The 19,012-nt window shown below is 51.7% G+C and overlaps 1 protein-coding gene across 2 annotated transcripts in view; it reads left to right on the plus strand.

Annotated features, from left to right (window-relative positions):
* MBTD1 (mbt domain containing 1) overlaps positions 1-19,012 on the plus strand; it is a 1,097,355-nt gene that overhangs the window by 348,648 nt on the left and 729,695 nt on the right. The window lies entirely within an intron of this gene.

The following is a 19,012-nucleotide window of genomic DNA, read 5'->3' on the forward strand; positions in this document are numbered from 1 at the left end:
CTTGTCTGGTGCCTCTTGAAATATCAAAGGCTGGTGAGATATGTCCGTTAATAAGAACCTTGGCTGTCGGCTGGTGGTAGAAAAGCTGTATCCATGATAAAAAAAGCCAGGGGAAGCCCATACGTCGCTGTATACCGAATATGAAATACCATTCGACAGAGTTGAAGGCCTTGGTGGCATCAAGGAAGACCACCGCCAAAGGTAGTTCTGGCGCTACGTTATGTAGAAATGTGAAGAGGGTCCTCAAGTTATGGGTAGTTGCCCTTCCAGGTATAAATCCCGATTGGTCAGGAAGGACCAATTTGTCCATGAGTAGACGGAGTCTGTTAGCAATAAGCTTAGCCAGGATTTTGGTATCACAATTAATCACGGAAAGTGGTCGGTACGAGTCACAATTGGTTGGCGACTTTTCAGGTCTGAGCAGGTATGTCACCAAAGCCTCCCTCATAGAAGGGGAGCTTATTAGATTCCAGGTAATCTTCATATACTTCGCGAAGAATGGGCGCTAATTGGTCTATATATGTCTTATAAAATTCAATCGGTATGCCATCGGCTTTCCCTGATTGTGTGTGCATTATAGCCTCGCACACCTCATCTAGTTCGAAGGGGGCACATAAGAATTCACGTTGCGTATCTCCTAACCAACCTAACGGTACGTCGCCAAGATAGTCCTTGAGGTGGTCAGTTCTAGTGGAGGTGTAAATCGATGAATAGTGCTCAGTGAAGATACTGAGAATGTCTGCTGTGTCGCGATGGTGTGACACGCCCGACCCTTGTATTTCCAGCACATAATTGGAGGACTGTGGTTTCTGTATAGTTTCTGCTAACGCTTTCTCCGGGCGTTCACCCTCCCCGTATCTCCTGGTTATCCAATATTTGCCCCTAAATTTGGCTTCGCGGTTGGCAGTGTCTGTGTAATCCGACAGTGTGTCGTGGAATATCCCCAAGGTCTCTCCATCTGGGCTGATGGAAAGCTGTGTCTCCAATGCCTTCAGCTCAATCTCCAGCTTCTTCAGTGTGTTTTGTATATCCCTCAGTACTTCCGCACTCTTGGATATGCAGATACCCCGTATGGTAACTTTGAAGGCTTTCCATTGGTTCCCACCTCCTCCACGGAATCCCTGTTTCTACGGTAAAAATCCTGTATTTCGTCTCATAATTCAGTTTGAAAACCGTGTCTAAGAGCACGGAGGGTTGTAATCTCCATCGGCAGCATGGGGTGCAGTAGCCTGTCGAGCTCAATGTTAAAAGACTGGAGAATGATCTGAGTATGTGGGCGCCAAGTGTGTGACGCTTGTTACTGCGGGTACGAGTCCACGGGAGAGAAACAAGTAGTCCAGGCGTGCCCACGATGCGGCCCATGTAGTGAAATGTGTGCCTTCACATGTATGCTGATGTGTGTATCGGCACGCGTCCGTGAGAAAGCTCGCTTTAGTTATGGTGGTGCGGAGCGGGGTTGGAACGGTAGATGAAGGGGTCCTGTACCGCATTAAACCCCCCCCGCCCCCCAGATTATGTGGGTGGATCCTATCTCCACAATCTTTTTTTTTTTTATTATTTTTTATTATCAGTTAGTTTGCATATACAAGTAGTCATCAATGAAACATTAAACTTTCTCATCTGCTAAGTATTGGTACACATCACAGTTCATAGCATACATGACATTTTGTCTTCATCTCCAAATAACACAGTACATTATAACAGATGACGCCCTCACTTCCAGTGTCTCCCCCGTGCCTGCGCCCTTCTATCCTACCCATCACCCAGTCTGTTGGTTCCCTTCTATATTCACGGGCTGTGTTCAGGAGTAGATGTTATTTGCGGAGAGTCACAGATATTCCCCCAGAATTCATTCCACTTTCCTCTTATCCTCGACCATTTCTTGGGACACCCTCTGTGTGTGTACACTGCTCTTTCTGCCACCATGGCAGCGTCCATGTCATTTTCCCATTGCTGCCTTGTGGGTAATACCCCGGATCCCCAATTCTGTGCAATGTTGCGTTTTGCAATCATCATTCCGAGTGTAGCCCAGTTCTGCAATACCCGGTTTAGGTCAGTAGGCTGCCAAATATTCAGTAGACAGCATCTGGGGTCTTACTAGACCTCTGCCTCTCCCGCCTCCAAGATCACAGTCATTACTCTCTCCCAATATACCTGGATGGTGGGACAATCCCAGATTATATGATAAAATGTCCCTTTTTGGCTGCAACCTCTGAGGCAGAGCGGATCAGGTGTTCGTCCGAGTTTGTGCAGGGTGGTGCGGGGGTAGTATACGCGATGCAGTATTTTGAGCTCTTTAAGTTTGAATCTAGATGGTATTGCCGCCTCACGAGCCAATGCCAATGCATCCAACCAGTCTGAGTCCTCTAATTCCCCTACGTCCGTTTGCCACCTCTCCAGCAGCTTCACCATGGGGTCAGGTTGATTATTAATTAGTTTACAGTAGGTCTGTGATATGGCATTTTTTTCCATGTAGTCCGTAAGTATTCTGTTTTCTAGGCGGGAGGATTCTGCTAATTCGCTGCCCAGGGGGATTGCACTCCGAAGTGCGTGTTTAATTTGACCATAACGATAGAGTTCAGTGTCCGCCATCCCATACTTCTCTTGTAGACTTATAAAGGTAAGGATCTCTCCCCTCACCCAGAGGTCACCGATTTTGGAGATACCTATGAGATCCCATTGTCTAAAACCTTTTGTGTTCGCTAGGGTGCCCAGACTGCAAGTTTCCCATAGTGGGGTTGCCAGTGTCAGCACCCCTTCCCAACCTAACGCCCTTTGTGCAGTAATCCAAATTTTAACCGTGTGTGCCGTCGGCCCTGTAAGTTTGTGTTTCCTCTTGTTGGTGTAGAGGGCTGTCATTAAACGGTCTGCAGGTAAATAAGTTCTGTCTAATCTGAATGCTGGTTCATCCTGCGGGACATGAATTCATTGGTTTATTACCATTAGTTGTGCGGCCCAATAATATAATTTAACGTTTGGTAAGGCTATTCCTCCGTCGTACCAGCTACGCATTAGTTTGTTTTGCGCTATGCGAGCTGGTTTACTGTCCCAGAGTAGCGATGAGACTTCTGCTACAATTTCTTTAAAGTAGGATAGGGGAACCTGGAATGGGGTATTGTGGAGCGCATAGAGGAATCTGGGGAGTGCCAGCATTTTGAATAGTGCCGCTCTTCCCAGCATTGTTAGCGGAAGGGACCTCCACTGTTTAACATCCGCTTTGAGCCTCGTTAGAGGTATCATCAGGTTTTCCTCCAGAAAGATAGGGTCCTGAGGAGGTCTTATAAATGCCCAAATATTTAAATCCTCTGGTCGCTATTTGTAATTCACATCCCGGAGGAAGTCTTGGTATAGGGCCATGTAGATTATAGAGCAGTGACTTTGCCCAATTAATAGTGTACCCTGACATTGTCCCATACTCTGTGAGGATGTCGAGTAGGGCTTCCTGAGATTCCGTCGGGGATGTTATATATATCAATACGTCATCCGCGTAGAGCGATATCTGGTCTTCCCAATCCGCCTCCCATCTTATTCCACGTACCGAAGGAGCCTGCCGTATCCATGCTGCGAGTGGTTCTAGGACCAGGGCAAAGAGGAGTGGGGACAGAGGACAGCCTTGCCTCGTTCCCCTCCCTAATGTGAATTCCCTTGAAATGCGGCCATTCGCTACCACCTGTGCTTGGGGTGCTGTGTATAGCAGTTTAATACAACTACAGAATTTTGGGCCGAACCCCATCTTTCGAAGCACTGCAAATAGAAACGGCCATTCTACATGGTCAAACGCCATCGTGGCGTCTAATGAGAAGATTGCGGCATCTTCTCGGAGCATGTGCGTCCGGGCCAGCGCGCCATGCAGACGGCGTACGTTAAGGGAGGTATTTCGACCAGGCATAAAGCCAGACTGGTCTGGATGAACCAGTAATTTAAAGTGGGGCTGGAGCCGGAGTGCCAGTGCTTTAGCTAACAGTTTTGCCTCAGAGTTTATCAGGGATATCGGACGGTAGGAGGAGGTTGCGTTCGCCGGTTTACCGGGTTTGTGAATTGCCACAATCGTAGCTAATCTTTGGTCCCTGGGGAGAGTGCCCTGCTTTAGGCATTCGTTATACATATTAAGTTGTTGTGGCGTAATGGTGTATGCCACCCTTTTGTACAGTTCTACAGGTACACCATTAGGTCCCATTGCTTTCCCCGTATGGAGTGCATTCAGCGCAATCCGCAATTCCTCGGCTGTAAAATCTGTTTCTAGTTCGTGCATGTCAGGCAGTGGCAGAGTAGGCATCACTACATCTTGTAGGAATTGTATGTTTTCCTCTATTGTGGTTGTGGCGTGCGGTGTATAAACCTTTTCGTAATAAGTTGCCAGCTCTTCCACTATGATTTGGGGTTCAGTGGTTACTGTGTCGTCCTCTAATGTCAACTGTCCAATCCACCTTTTCGCCTTCTCCCTCTTCTCCAACCATGCTAGCATTTTCCCCGTTTTGTCCCCCAATTCGTATATTCTGTGCAGGGTGTCTGTGTATCTTGTTTTGGCCATTCCCCACGCATAAGCTCTAAATTCTTGGGACGCTAACCTCAGGTCTGGTGCTGTGGTGTCTGTGGGGTTTGCGGCATGTCACCTCCGCCTTCTATGTTGCCTCCTCTAGGGCATCTAGACGTTCCCTGTTTCCCCTTTTGTGGCTTGTAATGGTCGATATGGCCTGACCCTAATTACGGACTTGTATGCCTCCCATAGAATGCAAGGCGAATCCACCGACTCTGTGTTTTCAGTGAAATATTGTTTGGTGGAGCTGATAAGGGCCTTGGCAATCTTCTGATTCTTTAGGTATCCCGTTTAGAACGGGTAGACCCTCTGTCTTCCGGGGAGGTGGGTAGTGTATATAAGTTGTAAAGGTGAGTGATCCGAGATGCCCCTTGGTAAATGTGCGATCTCTCTTACCCGTTCAGGTGTGATCGCTAGAGTCAGGATGTAGTCTATACGAGAGAGACTATTATGCGCCCCTGAAAGAAATGTGTATTGACGTTCCGTGGGGTGTTTAAGTCTCCAGATGTTGGTTAAACCCATCGCATCCATAAACTCCCTCAATCAATCAATCAATCAATGACACTTGTAAAGCGCGCTACATACCCGTAGGGTCTCAAGGCGCTGGGGGGGGGGGGGTGCCGCTACTGCTCGAACAGCCAGGTCTTCAGCTTCCTCCTGAAGGAGAGGTGGTCTTGGGTCAGGCGCAGGTCGGTCGGGAGGGAGTTCCAGGTCTTGGCAGCCAGGTAGGAGAAGGACCTTCCTCCTGTAGTCGCTCTTCGGATGCGGGGGACGGCGGCGAGGGCGTGGTTGGCTGATCGGAGGTGGCGTTTGGGAGCGTAGAAGTTGACTCGGCTGTTGAGGTAGCTCGGGCCTTGGTCGTGTAGGGCTTTGTGTGCGTGGGTGAGGAGGCGGAAGGTGATTCTTTTGCTGACTGGGAGCCAGTGAAGGTCTCTGAGATGTCCGGAGATGTGACTGGTTCGTGGGATGTCGAGGATGAGTCTGGCTGAGGCGTTCTGGATCCGCTGGAGTCTCTTCTGGAGCTTGGCGGTGGTACCGGCGTAGAGGGCGTTGCCGTAGTCCAGTCGGCTGGTGACGAGGGCCTGGGTGACGGTCCTCCTGGTCTCGGTGGGGATCCACCAGAAGATCTTCCGTAGCATGCGTAGGGTGTTGAAGCACGCCGAGGAGACGTTGTTGACTTGCCTGGTCATGGAGAGGGAGGAGTCCAGGATGAAGCCCAGGTTGCGTGCATGGTCTGTTGGTTTGGGTGCGGAGCCCAGGGCGGGAGGCCACCAGGAGTCGTCCCAGGCGGAGGGTGAGGGTCCCAGGATGAGGACCTCCGTCTTGTCCGAGTTCAGTTTTAGGCGGCTGGTCGTCATCCACTCGGCTACCTCCTTCATCCCTTCGTGCAGGTTGGCTCTGGCGGCGGCGGGGTCGTTGGTCAGGGAGAGGATCAGCTGGGTGTCGTCGGCGTAGGAGATTATGCTGAGGTTGTGTTTGCGTACGATGGCCGCGAGGGGGCTCATGTAGACGTTGAAGAGGGTGGGGCTCAGAGATGATCCTTGAGGGACGCCGCAGATGACTTCGGAGGCCTCTGACTTGTACGGTGGTAGGCGGACTCTCTGTGTTCTTCCGTCGAGGAAGGAGATGATCCATTCCAGCGCCTTGTCCTGGATTCCGATGTTGCTGAGGCGCCGTACTAGGGTGCGGTGGCAGACCGTGTCGAATGCCGCGGAGAGGTCTAGGAGGATGAGGGCCGCTGTTTCTCCATTGTCCATCAGGGCTCGGATGTCATCGGTGGCGGCGATGAGGGCGGTCTCGGTGCTGTGATTGGCTCGGAAGCCGGACTGTGAGGGGTCGAGGGATCCGTTCGTCTCGAGGAAGGCGGCCATCTGCTTGTTGACGGTCTTCTCGATGACTTTGGCTGGAAACGGGAGGAGCGAGATGGGGCGGTAGTTCTTGAGGTCGGTGGGGTCCGCTGTTGGTTTCTTGAGTAGAGCGCTGAGTTCGGCGTGTTTCCAGCTCTCAGGGAAGATGGTGGTGTCGAAGGATGTGTTGATGATGTCTCGCAGGTGGGGTGCGATGACAGCGTCGGCCTTGTTGAAGACGTGGTGAGGGCAGGGGTCGGTCGGAGATCCGGAGTGGATGGAGTTCATCGTGCGGATGGTGTCTTCGGTGCTGATCGGGGTCCAGGCGTGGAGGGTGGTAGTGGGGGGTGGTTGTTCGGTCATGGTGTGCGTTGGTTGGTTGTTGAAGCTGTTGTGTATGTCCGCGATCTTGTTGTGGAAGTATGAGGCGAGGGAGTTGCAGAGGTCTTGCGATGGGGTGATGTCGTTGTTTCCTGCGCTGGGGTTGGAGAGCTCTTTCACGATGTTGAAGAGTTCCTTGCTGTTGTGTGCGTTGTTGTCCAGCCTGTCCTTGAATGCTGTTTTCTTGGCGGCGCGGATCAGCTGGTGGTGTTTCCGGGTGGCAAGCTTGAAGGAGGTCCTGTTGTCCGGTGTCGGATCCCTTCTCCAGACTTTCTCGAGGGCTCGGCAGTTCTTCTTGGAGCTCTTGAGTTCGTCGGTGAACCAAGGGGCCTTCTTGCTGCCGGGTCTGCTGGGCGGGGTCCTCAGTGGGGCGAGTTCGTCCGCGCAGTTGCTGATCCACTTCGTGAGGTTGTCGGCGGCCTGGCTGGGGTCTGCTGAGCTGGCAGGAGGGTGCTGGCTCAGGGAGGTGGCGAGCTGGTCTGCTGTGATCTTGTTCCAGCTTCTGCGGGCGGCCTGTTGTTGGTGGTGGTGGGTCGTCGTTCTCTTGAAGGTGAAGTGGACGCAGCTGTGGTCCGTCCATTGAAGTTCTGTGGCGTGGCTGAAGTCGATGTCTGTGCTGGAGGAGAAGACTGCGTCGAGTGTGTGTCCGGCGAGGTGGGTGGGGGTGGACACCAGTTGCTTGAGTCCCAGGTTGGCGAGGTTGTCGAGCAGGGTGCTGGTGTTGCGGTCGTTGTTGTTCTCCAGATGGAAGTTGAGGTCTCCCAGGAGGATGTAGTCAGCGGAGGGGAGGGCATGCGGGCTGACGAAGTCGGCGATGTCCTCGCTGAATTGTGTGCGTGGTCCAGGTGGTCGGTAGATCAGGGTGCCTCTGAGGGTGGTGTTCGGGTTGGTGTGGATCTGGAAATGCAGGTGTTCGGCGCTGGTCAGGGTGTTGTCGGTGCTGGTCGTGAGACGGATGGTGTTCCTGTGGATGATGGCGATGCCTCCTCCCATCTGGTTGGCGTTTCGGTCCCTCCGGACGATCTTGTAGCCCTCTGGGATGGCGATGGCGATGTCGGGCGCTGAGGAGGCGTTCATCCAGGTCTCCGTGAGGAAGGCAACGTCAGGGGCTGTGGCGTCTAGGAGGTTCCAGAGTTCGATGGCGTGTCTGTGGACGGAGCGGGTGTTGAGCAGGATGCACTTGAGGTGGGTGCTGCTGGTGTTCGACTTGGCGGGTGCTGGTGCGAGGCAGGTCCGGATGCAGGAGAACTTGCAGGCGTGGCAGCTGAAAGGTCCGTGGGTACGTCGTGGAGTGGCTTGATGGCATTCTGGGAGTCGGCCGGTGTTGAGAGCGGTGAGGGTGGCGGCGGAGTACGTCAGGCGGGTCGGTCGGGCTCTTCGGGGGCCAGGGGTCCTGGCACTGGGCGCGGTCCAGGCGCGGACGGGCGCAGACGGGCTTACCTTTGGCGCGCCTTCGGCGCACAATCGGCGCTCCCGCTGCGCGTGACCGCTGCGCGTTCGCACGGTCGCCATTTAAGGCGAAGTGCGCGGGTGGGCGGAGCAGCTGGGAGGCGGGAGCGGGGAGGGAAACAGAAGAGAAAAGGGGCGGGGCTAATGGCGGTGGCGGGGAGCGGAGGGCGGCGAGGTAGGCGGGGAAGCAGGAAGGAGACAGGCACAATGTACAGAGGAGTTCAAAACACGACGAGAAAACGGCACATACAAAAAACAGGCAACAATTCAAGTCAAAAACGGGGGAAAAAACAGTAAGCACACGATCTTGGGCACAGGAAGAAACGAGCACAAATTACTGACAAAAACGGGCGAAAACCAAAGGAGAGCGCTCAGGGCGGCAGCGAGGCCGGCGCTGAGGCAGAGGCAGGCACTGGGGGCACACGCAGCAGCTGGTGGCCGTGCGGCGCGGGGGTGTCCCACAAGTGGGACACCTGATTGGATCTGTTTGACACCTGATCAGGGCCTGATTGGATCTGTTTGCCTCCCTAGGTGGGTGGCGGTCTACAGCCACATCTACTACTGTATTAAAGTCCCCACCTATGATCAGTTCTCCCTCAGGAAGGTCAATTAGGAGTTTCCCCAGGTCTTGGAAGGCTGTCTTGTGGAGTGCCAGGGGAATGTACACTGAAACCATGTTATAGATACGTCCCTCCCATTGGCAGGATAATGCAGCGAATCTCCCCTGATTATCAGTCCAGGTCCTTTTAACCACTCTTGTGTATCATGGGCATTCTTATGTATCAAAATACCGGCCCCTCGGGACCCTGATGTAAAGTCCGCGTGAGCAACGATTTTGAAGCCCCAACGATCAAGTGCCTTACAGGCCGTTCCCATTAAGTGTGTTACTTGGAGTAACGCTACGGTAGGGCCCTTCCGCTTTAAATATTGTAGTACCAGTCCCCTCTTGATTTTGTGTCCCAATCCATTTACATTCCATGATATTACGGACAGGGGCGGGCCTTGTGTCAACTGAGAGCTGGCGTGTTGATTCTTAGTGTAGGGCATATGTGTGTAATTTGGAAAAATTACAGCCATTGTATTTACTTCGCAGTGTGATCTAAAGAGTTTGCCATGCATGCAAACATACGGTAGTGTCGTCGCCATCTGTCCGACTTGTGTGTGTACATTCTGCGCCAACATTAGCAAAATTCCATTGAGAGATTTTCTAACAATAAACTGGTAACTTAAACAAGTAACCTTCCCTGAACTCAAGATCCATACCCCCCACTCTGCCTCCCTGACCGGCAGATCTAGACCCATCCACCACCCCAACTGAGCAGAGTGCTTACAATTCCCAACAAACAGCGTCGTTCTTGAGGGTGAGTCTTCCGTGACCATTCTAAAGCCCCCCCTCTTGTACTAGCCATTCAGTGCTGGTCATAATTCAGTAAATCCTACCTGTGGGAGCGTTCTTCCCCACTCCCGACTCCTCCCATCGAGTGCATGTTTCGGTATCCGCACTCAGTTTTACCACCCCATTATTAGTGGTCAACCACGAGGCGTGTGACTGATATTGGTTCAATGTTCAGAGTCATACATAAGTCTTGTATGTTTATTTTGTGTTCCGGGATCTGTAGACGTTCAGTTCTCCACGTTCGCCGTTATTCACCAGCCCATCGCATCTTGTCTGTCCCGTCAGCGGTTATTCCATCCTATATCTCTGTTCTTGGGTCATTTGGCCGGTCACCAACCCTCGAGCCAGTCTCTTGCGTCCCCCGGTGATTCGAAGAACCATGTCTTCCCTTCTGATTCTACGCGCAATCTCTCTGGAAAGATCATTGAGTACTTTAATTCTTTGGCGCGTAACTCTTTTTTCACGTCTGTAAAACTTCTCCTTTGTTGTGCGACTGCCGCCGTGTAGTCAGGATAGAAGGTGACTTCCGCATTGTCAATTTTTATCGGTGGGGCGATACGTGCTGCCTGCAAAGTTGCGTCTCGGTCTCGAAAGTTGAAGATGCGCGCCAGGATTGGACGTGGTGGCGCTCCCGGACGTGGTCTTCCTCCAGGCACCCTATGAGCCCGTTCCACCGAAAAGTAGTTAGATAGGCCCTTCGGTTGAAGTTGATTCTGATGAGATCTTCCACAAAAAGATCTAAGGCCGGGCCTCCGGTCGTCTCCGGCACCCCAACTAGGCGTGCGTTATTGCGCCTGGACCGACGTTCTTGCTCATCGAGCTTGTCCTTTAACATGGTATTGTCTTCTTCCAGCTTTTGTACTTTTTTCCTTTAGATCCGCTGTATCTGTCGTTAGTCCCGTTTTTGTTTTCTCTACATCGATTAAGCGGTCCGACATTTTGGCGAAGTCCGCCCTTATAAGTGAAATGTCTGTGGAGATGGTGCCCTTTGAGGACTGCAATCTTTTCAGGGCTGCCATCACATCCTGCAGGGTTACCCCTTCAGCATTAACGGGTTGGTCGGTCGGTGGGGCTGTCGCTTGGGCCATAGTGCCTCTGGGGTTGTCCGGCGGGTCTTTTGCATACGCAAATTTGTCCAATCTGGGGGCCTGTGTCACTTTCGTCCCTCTCCCACTCATTTTCCTGTGCTGCGGGTGGTCTCCGAGCTATGGTACGCATTGTTGTTAGTGTGTCCTCGTGCTATCTTCGTGGTGCCCTAGGGTTCTATCTCTTGCAGATGTCATGCCGGTAATCTGCGCTATTGCCCCAACGTCCCTTCCCCGGTATTCTTGGGTAGTGTGGGTTTGTGATCTTCTTTTTCGTGGGCTGGGCTATTTCATTGTCCTTGCCAGTAGCGCCCACTGTCCCAGTCTGTCCTTCGTCTGCTTTAGGCCCTATAGCGCCGGGCCTCGTCAGGGCTCAGGGGTTGGTGTTGTTCCTCCCGCCTCAGCGTCTAATCCTGAGGCGGGTCCTGCTAGTGTATGGAGAGTCCAACTCGTCCCTGTCTCTATTCACGGGCCGCATGCCACGCCCCGCTTACCAGTGCTCAGAGGCCGTAGTGAAGCCTCGTGGTGTCTGCGGTGCAGTCGCTCGCTGGCCTCTCCACCGTCGCCAGAGTGGATAAAGGTTCCCCAGTTGCGAGCAGGGGTCCCCACTGTATGGCCACAGTATGTGTAGGGCCCGGTATTTCGGCCCTTCGTGGATCCGGCTGCGCCTCCGGCGATCGGTAATCTTACCGCCGTGTTCCACCGCGCGGTCCCGGGTCTGCCACCAACTTTAGTCCCCTGCTCCGGCGTCGGTTGTAGGCCGCAAGGTTCTCCTCGGTCTAACTTCTTGATTCTGGGGAGTTCAGTGTTAAGGATCGTCTCTTCTTGCGTCGGAATCTTCCGTGCAGGAGATCCTAACAGGCAGCACTGCTTTCGCTCAGGATAAGTGGTCGGATATTGAAGGGAATGCCCCGGTGGTCACGGAGCTCCGTTAAGCTGCGGCCATTTTGGCTGGTCGCTAGCTACGCCCCCTATCTCCACAATCTTGCCCCAGAGGGTTGTGAAAAATTCTAGGGTAGCTCTGTTGGGGCCGTAGCAGTATGCCAGCGTTATGGAGTCCGCACCGTTTTGCCCCAAAGCCAGGCAGTATCTCCCATCAGGGTCACTGAATGCACCTATCAAGGCGAAGGGTGTGCGTTTTTTTTTTTATAATAATGGCTGTGCCCCTGGCATATGATAAAAGGAAGAGAAGATTCTATGGTTAGCCCATTTCTGCGCAAAATTGTTAGTATACTGGGGATTACTATGTGTTTCTTGTAGCATGGCTATGTTGGTTTGGTGTCTATCTAAATAGGCTACTATCTGGCGTCTCTTGCGTGGATCTCGCAAACCCCGGACATTCCACGTGATGATGATCAGTTTTCCAGGGGAGGTTGTGTTAGTCATTAGTCCAGAGAATGTGTGATAAGTGTAATAAGTGACACTCTAGTTGCTCAGTGAACATGACTGGGTACGGAACTACTTTCCGGATTATCCTGCTTTGCTGTGAGCGTGCTAAAACGAAGAGAACCCCCCCCCCCCCCCCCGTCCCTCCCCCACCCACTGAAGCAACCCCAGCAGGCCAGTAGTACGGTCCCACCAAATATCCCAATACGATAAAACATATGCTGCGTAAAGTATGCAGCTATAAACAGTGGGGGATTGCCTGCTGGGGAGAACCCCTAGGTGTTGGCACAAGTTCACCTCGCCATCAGAGATCATGGTAGATGGTGTGAGTGATCTCTGAGAGGGCTGAGGGTGCCCAGCCCTTCATTAGAGGAAAGACCCTTTTTTGGCATCCAGCACCGTCCTGTTGTGCGGAGTGGGATCTCCGGAGAGTAGTTGTAGAAGATGAAAGTCTTCGGCCGCCGCCCTGCCATGCCTTATCTCATGGCTGGTTAAGGAATACCTGGGTAGCAGTCAATGTGAATCAGTCTCTGCAGTCAGCGAGGTGGAGCGCTGGGACGCAGACGGTGAACCAGGGTTGTGGTTAGTGCGTTTCAGTTGCTTTAAGAATTCGTCCACCTGCTGCAGTTTAGTGAAAAACGTTGTTTGCTTTGATAGGTAATTCTAAGGCGTGCAGGATAGATCAATGCGTAGTCTATTTGGGCCTGTCGCAGTTTATTTTTTGCTGCTGTAAATTTGCGCCTCTCCTCCTGCACTGTTGCCGTGAAATCTGGATAGATGGAAAACGTGATGCCATCAAGGACAATTGTTGTTTGCTTTTTGCCACACGGATTGCTCTGTCCTTGTCCCTATAATTCAGGAGTCACAATAATAGGACGAGGTGTGCTTCCCGGCGGTGGTCGTGGTCCCAAAGTACAGTGTGTGCCCTTGACGATGAACTGGGGTGAAAAAGATTCTGCACCTATGGAAGATATCAGTAATTTCTCTATATATTCCTCAATTTTCCCGGTGTTGGTCGTTTCCGGAAAACCTAGGACGCGGATGTTATTGCACCTACTTCCCGCTTCCAAGTCCTCGTTCTTGGCAGCTATGATTTTCAAGAGCTTGCCCATTTGTGCGACTTAAGTGGTGACCTGAGAGGAGGTGTCTTTAGTGTCCGATGTGCGGCGCTCCGCCTCCTTTATGGGTTCCTCATGACCCTCAAGTTTATGAACAATGGCATCCATCCACTCTGTCAGCTATGGCGGCAAAGCCTTGCCTGACCTCCTGCAGAATAGTCTTCATGTCCTCAGTCTGTGTGGCGTAGACATCTAGGGCGACTTCCCCGCCAGACGCATCCTACTCATCTTGTGGAGCTGTGGTAAATAAATAATTAATTACCGGTACTATTTTTGAATACATTAATGAAAACAGATAGCTCAATAAATAAGAGGCAGGATCCGGGGTATCTGAGTTGAACAGGCTTTAATCAGGCATAAGGGAAGGGACAGGATCGGAATAGCCTGGCATGAAATGGAACGGACTGGCAGCTGCAACGTTTCATCAACAGTACAAGGTATATATAGTAAAACATTACAATTGCATTGCATACAGTAGGCGTAACTAGTGACAAACGTAAGATAAGAATACATGGGCGTGAAAAGGAAGGCGTGCACAGGGCGTGCACGAAGACATGTGATGAGAACGTCACAGAAGTGTCATAAAATGGGTGGATACATGGAGGGGGCTACCTGAGCAGCTGGAACCTTTAACCTAGTGGTGCGCGCAAACGGACAATGACGTGTAACTGGGAGAACTGGGGGCTCTGACTTCTGCACTAGAAGAGGAGACGAAAGTCTGCGATGTCAGGACGACATGTACCTATAGCATATCTGGTATCTTGTGTTTGGAGTACATGTTGATAGAATCTAAAAGTTATCAGAGCAAAGGCTACTGGACACTAAGACTGGTGTATGCATATATTCTTCATGTATTGCGTGTGCTATGAATCTTCTATGAATATTAATACAGTAATTCACTTGCATGGAGACAGAAAGACTAGACTATAGCTGAAGATGTTTATGCGGTTCGTTAGCTTAGGAATGTGAAGACGGAGAGCTGAACTGATAACTAGAGGCATAACATATTCTTGGCAGACAGGCAGGCAGAGCCAGGCCGGGCACCGCGCTGCGCGGCAGGAAGTAAGCGAAGGGTCAGGGATGCAGGTGGGGGCTGCATCGCTCCTCGGAGTGGTTTCAGGAGACTGGAGCTTGAATCTGGTGTCCGGGCCCTTTGAGGCCTAGTAACTGGGACAATTCAATAAAATAACGTGCACAATGTAAAACGTTGGCAACATAGGCCTAATACTCGTTGCTTTCACAGGAACTGGAAACTGGCATACTAGAGTTGGACACAACTATACTTGCGTCTTTAATCGATCATAGGGGGATATATGCATATCGATCATGCACATATAACATAGGATGGGGAACACGTAGGCACACATGACAAGGCAAAATTCAATTTTCCTCATTGCGCGAGTGCTTTTTTTGGCCTCAAAGTGGAGCCGTGGTTGTCGTGTGTCTGGCTTCCCCGTTGCGGGCTTGGGCAATGATTGTTAACACAGCCCACTGCGTCACCGTCCTACATGCACAAAGCTGGGAAAGTAGTGTCTGGTGTGCTTGTTGTCTCGACTAGGAGGGGTGAGTCAATGTGGTGCCTTGAAACAGTTTCCCCCTCTTCCACTGGGAAAGTGTAGCCGGGTATGAGCGAAGTGAAGCACACAGATGTCGCCAAGTAATCACGCTCCTGTGCCCACAATCCTCTGTATGTGCAGGGTGCTCGCACCCACCACTATGCAGTTAGGTGATCTTGGCGGCATTGTCGGCAGGCTGGATGCTCCAGCGTTGAGACGTGGCCCCCCTCAATGTCGCTACTTTGAGGGGAGCGCTGGTGCCACAAGTTCTCTCTCTCTGTTGTGGGCACTATTCCAGCGATATAGACCCGGGTAGCTCACTGCGCAGTGCCGTAATGGCGGGCGTTGCCGCCCTTTTCTCTCAAAAAAATGAACGGAGAAACTCCTGCGGGCTCCCCTAGCGTGTTGCGCCACTTACCACATGTGTGTCCTTCGAGGCTGGCGCGACGTATCTCCCGATGACGATAACAACCAGCGTTGATCTTAATGCGGTGTGTGGCTGCAATATGCGGCTGCACCTTCCCTGGCGTATGGCGTCTCTCACGAGCTCCGTGCCCGGAGGCCTAGTCGCCACGTGTGAATCCGCGGCCTCACGCACTGTTGCCTGCCGCAACGCACTTCATTCGGCTCCCCCGGGGCAGCAAAGATGACCTTGCTGCGGCGACGTAGAGAGTGCTATTGAGACTAAACTTACACCGGAGCTTCTGCTTGTTATGAACTCGGGTGGGCTGTAGTTTGGGCCGTCCCAGTTGCCTATGAGCAGGATAAATGATGAATCTTGGCGCCGGGCTGCGGGAGCCTCACGTTAGTGCGGCTATCTTGCGTGTGCGCCACCGAATCGGGGGATAGTTTCAGCGACATCTGCCCAATAAGAGAATATAGAGATGCATGAACATTGTTTAATGTGGTCAGAATGTCTTGTAATGTGACTTCTGTTTCCCACCGGCCACAGAACTTGATGTGGGTGTGGCGCTATGTTCCGCGGACTCTGGCTGTGTCTTGGTGTAAGCATATTTCTCCAGCTTCGCCTGGTTCGGGCCCTTCTGGCTACTACTCCCCATCTCGGCTGTGGTCAAAGCTGTTTCAGGACGCTCTGGTACTGGGGCGGTACTGACCGCTGCCTGCCAGTGTGCTGTTACCACACATGCTGCCTATGTGGTTTTCCACCCCAGACCAGTTGCCTTACTGCTGCGTCAAAAAGGGGGTTGAGGCTTAGGGATCCGTCGTGTGGCTCAGCACTCCCTTTGGAGGCTGTACTGCTTGTAGTGGGTATATCGTGCGGCCAGCGTAGTTCGCTACCTGGCTGGGAAATCATACCTGTTGTGGGCCGGCGCCACTGTCCTGCCTGGGATATAGCTGTTGCCCTGAGTCACTGGTCAGTCATCCGTGTTGCGATCTGCAACAGGGTGTCGCACTCAGCACCTTGCCCCGGTGTTCCCAGCGTCTTCAAACCTCCCATGGGGAGGAGCGGTCTCCAGTAGTAGCAGCTGCAGGAGCGTGGGGGCAATGTTTTAAGGTGTATGCTCCATTTCAACTGGCAAGGTGTGTTAAAATGTTGTTGGCCGGTCGTACCACTCTTGGCTGTCCTCAATCCCCCGTCACCACACCTTACTGTTCGTCCCTCAGCCCGTCCTCTGGCCTCAGGACGTCTTCCAGCTTGGTCAGGGCCCGCACAGCTGTCACCAGTCTCTCCCGGTCTTCTGCTGGGCCCGGGCGCGTCACGGAGCGCAGCCCTCACCGATCCTCCAGGGTCTCAGATCTGCCTCTTCTGTCGAGGATGCGATCAGCACCTCACTCCATCCAATTGAACACCCCACAGGGGGCTGGTGGGGCCACCGTCAGCTATCGCGCCCTGCTCTCGTTCCGTAGCAGCGTCCCAATCGCGCCGTGCTGTCGTGGAACGTCCGATGGAGGCTCAGACCTCCAGTATAGGCCACGTTCCTTTCACACAGCGCTGTTATGCCGTGGAACGTCAGATGGAGTCCGGACCAAGGGCATCAGAGGCACCAATCGTTCCAACACCTCCCGCGTTGCGCTACACTGACCAACACCAGCGGATAACTGTACGGATTGATCGATCCCTAAGTAAACATGATAGATTCAAATGCATCATGGGAACGCAAGCCTGAAACTACCGCAAATTGTTTGGAGTTCTGAAGAGAAAGAATCCAGTGCTGAGGTGAGCCCAAAAGGACGCCTTTCACAGTGTAATTATGGATGCGGCCGAAAATAAGTAGTTTTTTTAAACGGACCGGTTATCATTTGCAGAAACTATTTCCTGAAAATTGAAACAGCCTTAAGCAGTGGCGGCGTAGTCCCACGGCGACAGTGAGCTCAAGGGTAAGCAACGTTCGAGTGGACTGCCTTGTTTCACTATGGTCGGCTGATTCACTAAGTAAAAAGCTCACTAATGCGCTCTTCCACAGGACACACTGGCGCCAAGTTAGAAGCACCTACCACGAGAAGGGGTCAGTTGGAGTTTTACCCCAGTAACGAGATGGTTACGACCTTTAATGTCCAAAAACAGTTAAGTTATGTCTTTCCTGTCCTATTGTGTCTCTCTGTCTTCTGTGTTTAGTGTTCACACACCAGACAAGAGAAAAGAGCCTACATTCTCTGGCGTTATGAAGGTAGGGATGCAGCCGGTTGACACTGAATAGAGATCATGTAGATATGTTAGAGAAGGGTGTCTAAAGTTGTGTATTTTATTTTTTGTAGAGTATATTGGTCCTGAGGAGAACCCCCCTTAATCATCGGGTTCGAAACGCGTCAACCTGGTCCCATGTCAGACAGAGAATATGTACAAATAGTGTATTTAATTTCAGATCTTGTGAAAAGGATATATACTCTAAGAATATTTAGAAGATTATTTACATTCTTTGTGTGTTTAATTTTGACATTGGGATTCTTGTTTTGTCCCCTACGGGGTGGTGTTGTGTTTGAGTGAATGAGGTATGAGGATAAGTGAGGTCTGAGTGTGATGGCCAAAGATGTGTGTGGATGTGTGATTTATATGTATATTGTGGAATTATATTGTATATAAAGTCTTTGTCGGTGTACTCAATACTTGTTTATGCACAAAAAAAGTTTTTCTTTTGTAAATGATGTGTGATTAATTAAAACATTTAGTGACGTAATTTAAAAACAGACTGTTATGTTTGATTCATAAAGGCCTTTGCACTAAGCACGCTGAATGTCTAGTCCAGTATTGGCATTTGTTCTGTTCTTTCGTTAATCTGACTCAGCCTTACTGGGTCCGAGTCAAGACCCTTGCTTGTTTTTTTGCATGGTCTTGATGGTGTCATCGATGCTCACGCTGGTCGAGGCTAGGAGGGGGTCGTGGTCGATGGTGTGCGGAAAGTCTGTTGTGTTGCTTTCTGTTGGGGCAGTCTGGGTGTTGAAACTGTCGTGGATGTCTTTCTTGCGGTGGAAGAAGGTGGTGAGGGAATCGCACAGGGCTTGCGACAGCGGGATGTCGTTGGTGTTGGAGCTGGGGTTGGAGAGTCCCTTCACGATGTTGAAGAGCTCTTTGCTATTGTGTGCATTGTTGTCGAGGCAGTCTTTGAAGGAGATACCCTTGGCAGTCCTGATGAGGTGATGGTGGTTGCGGGTGGCGTCCTTGTGGGCTGCGTGGCTGTCTGGAGTTTGTTCGCTGTGCCATTTTTTCTCTAGTTTCCGGCAGGCTCGCTTGGAGTCTAGGAGTTCTGGGGTGAGCCAGCTGCCCCTCCTGCTGGTGTCTCTGCGTGGAGGTTTCGTCAGTGGGGCGAGGGTTTTGGCGCAGTCGTCGATCCAGTGTCTGAGGCTGTGGGCAGCGTCGTCGGTGTTGGAGGGTTCGGTGGGTCGGCTGAGAACGATCTGATGTCATATTTGTCCAAAATGTTATGACTAACTCCTGTAACATCACCAGAATTCTATCAGGGATGGGAGTTGTCATGCCATGGAAACGGACAATATATGCGCTGGATTTTCTGTGCATCTATTGTTAGTGGCTCATAACCTGCCATCCATCTTTCTCCATTCCTGATAATTCATTGGCCAATGTGTGGAGGATGGATGGCAGGCTACCTGCCGAGCTTGAAGTGCACATGGAATACAAATGCTCCTATACCTGGTATCTTTTATCTCGTCCTTCTAGAAAAAAAAGTAGTAGGAGAAAAAAGAGCACGCCATTTGTCTCTAATCTTTCATACTCAAGAAATCTCACAGAAATCTTCTGTCCTCTTCTATGAAGCCCCTAATCCATAGGGGCTGGTGCTT

This window comes from Lissotriton helveticus, chromosome 7 (assembly GCF_964261635.1).
Source record: "Lissotriton helveticus chromosome 7, aLisHel1.1, whole genome shotgun sequence".
Lineage (NCBI taxonomy): Eukaryota > Metazoa > Chordata > Amphibia > Caudata > Salamandridae > Lissotriton > Lissotriton helveticus.